Source organism: Echinops telfairi, unplaced genomic scaffold (assembly GCF_000313985.2).
Source record: "Echinops telfairi isolate 266 unplaced genomic scaffold, ASM31398v2 ScPeMD7_1;HRSCAF=3_0, whole genome shotgun sequence".
Classification (NCBI taxonomy): domain Eukaryota; kingdom Metazoa; phylum Chordata; class Mammalia; order Afrosoricida; family Tenrecidae; genus Echinops; species Echinops telfairi.
The window spans coordinates 40,514,744-40,520,110 of NW_022103896.1; positions in this window are offsets into that span (position 1 = coordinate 40,514,744).

Genomic DNA, 5,367 nt, shown 5'->3' on the forward strand with positions numbered 1-5,367 from the left:
GTTTAGAAGAACTTGTCCCAGTCAATGGGCTGTGGCACCCTCCTTCTCTGCTGTGGAAGTACTTACTAAGATGACAATGCCACAGAGAGACGGCATGGAGCACAGCTACCCTGGAGACACCTAAATCTTAAGGTGTGTGTGTGTGTGTGTGTGTGTGTGTGTGTGAAGGAGAGAGAGACCCACAGACTTTGGCTAGGTTTCATCGCCGAGATTGGAGGACTGATTTCCCAAAGCAGAGTCTCTCCTATTTTGATGAACATAAGTAATACCTTTCTGGCAATCATTGTACAATAAAATCACATTATTTTAATTATTTTATATTAGATTACTTTGGAATTTCAACAATCATCAATCAGTTTAGTCTGGAACAGCATGAAATTGACTTTTGCTGGGTCTAAACAACATTTTTAGAGAACATTTTTAAACTACTTAAGCAAAACATGTCTTAAGAGGAAGGAAGGCTTTCAATTCACCCAAATTCCCAGGTCGGGGTAATGGCAGCTCCTCAAATCAAAAGTGGTCAGAAGGGGAGCTGGACTGCATCCCCCAGGGGGTGGCCGGTGTGGGTGGGTTGGCGAGTAGCAAACACAGATGCTGAGAAGATGGCCATGTCTGAAGAAGTGAAGACGTTTTGCTGTGGGATGTGTTGTCCTGTCAGTAAAACCCGCTCATGCCAACCGCTGTAATAAGTAAATGCCTTACAGCTCAAATATGATCAAAGCTTGTTTTTGCCAAGCCTGTTTGTGGCAAGCCAGGGATGAGGATGGAAGATGGGTGTGGTGGCCACTCTCCTCTGGACCTAGAACTGGTGCGCACATGTCCACTGGTGTTCATTCATCAGACCTTCCCACGAACACCTCTACTTGCAATGGGCTTGGGAACTGCCATCTAGTTTGTGGTCAGGAGGAAAGGGAGCAAGTTTTGAGGATTAACCACCCAGTTTGTGTCACAGAAGAGCTCCGTCCATCCGTTCAATGTTGGATTCAAGAGTGATTTCAGAAAGAGCCACAAGTGGACTTAGCCTGCTATGGATTATATTTGTAAGGGGTAGTTGCTGAGTAGGATTTGCCTGACGCACAGTTTGCTACTTCTTAGATTATAATAATCACCATAAACCTGAGCCACAGGTCCACCAGCATTGGGATTATCAAATGCTTGGACTTATCATAGACAAACTCATTGAATAGCATTGCAGACCCCAAGAGCAATGGTGGGAACAACTCTGACATCAAAATGACAACTTTAATAAAGAAAGAGATTTTCAGGATAGCTTGTCCACCTCAGACCATCAAACTAAGGCAAGACTTTGAGGATGGACTAAACTGAAGATGCCTACAAGAATTCACACAGAGGGTTGCAAGTCAGTATCTAGGCCAATTAGCATTTAAGCATTAAATTAGCATTTAAGCCAATCTTAATCTTCATAGTTACATTAACTGGGTTTTAAGAAATAAAAATCTCTTTCATCTGGAGTGAGGACCTCGATGATAAACATAGTTGAGCTGGTTGGAAGGTGTGACCTTCCTCTCACTGAGAACAGCTTCCTGGGAGCACAGTTGCTGCTGTGGGACTTGCAGTCAACTCAACTTTGGAGTTGTTTAAACAAGCTCATTGCTACTAGAACCTTAAGACATGCACAGGATGTTCCCTGCAGGAAGCCAAAGGACAGGACTTTTAGGTTGCATTCAGTGGAGGGCCTTGGGGACAACAGGTGCTGAAGGCAGGGAAGAAGCATTGTTTAGAAGAAGCATTGTTAACAGTGGAAATTATTTGCAACCCCAATTACACTGGAGGTCCGACTTTGTGGCTGACGAGCTCGCTGATGAGGAAAGAGGTTAAAGTGGAGTGGAGTCGGGGTTTATATATTGAATTGATAACTAGAAATCTACTATCAGCACAGATATTTTCATATGTTGGGGTAGGAGGAGCTGCTTCAGCAAAGCATCCCAAAGGAGCTATAGAACATAGCTTGGATAAATAAGAAGCACTTGAATCAATCCTTGTGGGAGAAAGTTCAGTAAATTTTAGACAAAAGTGGCTGACCAATTTCAGACCTAATCTTAAACTATAGGGGCTCCTGAATTCCCTCTGTTGGTGTGGCTGGTGTGAATTGAATTCTGTTCCCACACAAAAAGATACGTCAAAAGTCATAACCCCTATACCTCTGAACGTGATTCTCTTTGGAAGTAGGGTCTTTGAAGATGTTATCAGGTCAATTTTAGGTCACACTGGAGTAGGGTAGGTCCTAATACTATTGTGTTAGTCTGGGTTGGCTAAAGAAACAAATCCAGAGACACATTCATTTGTATAGAAGAAAGAGCTTTATATAAAGAGTAATTGTATATTACGAAAACATCCCAGCCCAGTGCAGATCAAGTCCATAAGTCCAATATTAGCCCATATATCCGATACTAATCTATAAATTCCTCTTCAGACTCATGCAACACATGCAATGATGCCGAATGCAGGAAGATCACAGGCCACTGGGTAGAAAGTCTTGTGGATCCAGTGGTGATGGAAGCATCTTAGCGCTGGCATAGCTTTCCATGTGGCTCCTCCAGCTCTGGGGCTCTGGCTCTTTCAGCGCAGCTCCATGTGGCTTGACAGCAAAAGACGAAGCAGAGAAAGAGTGTGTCTGGCCTGTAGTGATTTTTTTTTTTCCTCCTTCACGCCTCCAAATGAGCTCATCAAGCTGCCACCTGATTGACAGGCTAGACTCCACCCCTTCGCAGGTTGACAGGAGATTATGTAACTGCCACAACTATATTAGTGATGTGCTTATAAAAGAGAGACAGTGTGATGGTGTGACGATACCTCTTCAAGCTAAGGCGCATCCGTTGTCACTGGCCATACCAAAAGAGAGGCGAGAGGCACAGAACAGTTTCTGTCTTAGAGCTTCCGCAGGAATCTACATAATGGGCACCCTGATTTCAGGTTGATATCCTTGAGAAATATAAGGCAGTACATTGGATTCTTATAAGAAACCCAATTTACAGTATTTTGTTTTGAAAGCCTTAGGAAACAAATATCATGACTAATAAAACCCTAGGAAGAAAAGAGACATTATAGAACCTTGTGCAAGCAAGGTTGAATAATAGAATTCAGACTACGATAGTCAGGATGTGTTTGAGGCCCATGGATGTTTTGTGTGAATGTGGTTGCCCTAGGTTCTCAGTGGTTTGGCTGTTCACATCAAGTAATACCATATGGCCTGACCTAACACAATGTAATCACAGCCAATCCGTTGTAGGATTAGGGCAGGATGCAACACCTTTTCAGGTCACAGCCCTGATGCAATCAGTTGTAAGGGTGTTTTCTCAGGACTGTGGCCTGCTTTCAATATAAGTAGATGCTGTGGGAAAGCTTTCTGACTTTTTGCTGCATCTGGCTCATCAACCTCCAGTTCTTTGGACTTGAGCCAACAGCATGTCCTATTGCCTGGAAGTTGTCAGCAGCCTACCATCTGACCTTGGATTCATGTGCTTCTGCAGCCACCAACCTCTGGTCTTCCTGCTGATCATGGGTTCATCAGTCCTTGCAGCTATATGAGTCAGGAGAAGCTTCCAGCCTAACATCTGAGCCACAAACTTGGAATCTGCCTGGACTTGGACTTGCCCACTTCTGCAACTGCGAGGGACCTTTTCTCAATACAAAATTTTCTCTATATATACATACAGAAACATCACTGGTTTTGCTTCTCCAGTGAAGCCAGACATCTCAATCTGAGAAGCAAGATAGGTAGGAGAGCAGCTCCTGTAGTCCCATTCGGAGACACCTCAGCTCCACCTAGAACTTCTGTTGAAAATGAATCCCCGATTTGATAATAAGCAGTGATGCTGGCTACACACAAGGTCTATCTCAGATCCTATCATGAGTGAGACTGGCCACCTCCAGGGTGCCTTGCTTGAGTTTCGGAGGAAGTGGCATGTCTGTTGCATTTATGGCAAGGCGTAGCATTGTAGTGATGGTGAGACTTCATCTCACATACTGTAGACATGTTGTCAGGAGAGAAGAGTCCCTAGAGAAGGACATCGTGCTGGGTACAGGACAGCACACAGGAAGACGACCTTGGACAAGATGAGTGGTACTTCTCATGACAACAGACCAGTGCAACATCCTCGTGCCATCCATCCAGGAAACCCATCCCCGAATCTCTGCTGTTCTTCAAAGGGTTGATAATTAAATGGGTTTCTGTTTCTTATTCATTTCTTTTTCTTATTTTGTTCTATTTTTTTACTTTTTGTTGTGACTTAGGGGAAAGTTTACAGAGCAGAGCATAATGTTTACATTCAACCATTTATACACATTTTATTTCCATGCACGCATTTCAAATCCCCTCAATGTATTATGTATGGCTCATCCCACTTCTCCCCGATGTTTCCTGTCCATTACTTAACTATTTTTAAAACGGGCTTCACTGTTTGGTTGTTGTCTATGGGTCCCTGGTAGGGCGTGGTTACCCACTGGACAGTGATCCACAGGGTCGGCCAGTCAAAACCACCAGCACTCTGCAGAGAGAAAGATGGGCGTTCCATCCCCTGGATGCTTCAGCCTCAAAGAGTCACAGAGGGCGTTCTGCCCTTTCCTGCCGGGCCCCTGGGAGGCGGCACAGACTAGATGGCAGCAAGAGGGCGAGGTCTACTACAGTCTCAGCAATTTTCCAAGCCACGGTTGTTACTTGTGCTTCACTGTCTTTCAGTATTGCAAAATAAAAAATGCAGTAGATCTGTTGCCAATTTCATATTTGTTCCTCATTGGTAACCTAGTTCTAAGTACCATGAGAACACTCAAGTTTAGGTGGAGTACGCCTAAAAGCACATTAATTTTTCACATCTAAATGGATATGGCTAAGAGCTAATTGAAAATAAGCCTCATCTAAGTTTTAAAACCAGGTGGCCAACCTTTGGGGAGGAGATGGAGATGCTGTGTTAGTACTCAATTCATTGTAATAATGAAATGTTATAAACAATATGCTGCTAAAAATGATTTCTCCAGTCTTAGTTCCCTGCAATGGAGCAAATCTTATATCTAATAAGGGATAAATTATTAAGTTAGAAGAAGCACTTAGAGTTTGCGTCTCCCTTTTCTTCTTCCTCCTAGTCCCTGTACTATTTGTGAATGACTGTGTTTTGGTAAGGGTGTGTGTATGTGCCCATGTGTGTAGGGGACATCTATTGAAGATGAGGTCAGATGTGACAGGAAAGGTAGAAAAGAGCACTGTTAATCCAATTATAGGTGGTTAGCAAGAGGGAGAGTGAGAAATATAATTGTTGTGTTTCCTTCAACCATTCCACTCAATGAGTGACACCTTGATTGCTCATTTATTTCTTTATACGCATACTCATTGAGACATACATGTCTGACTCT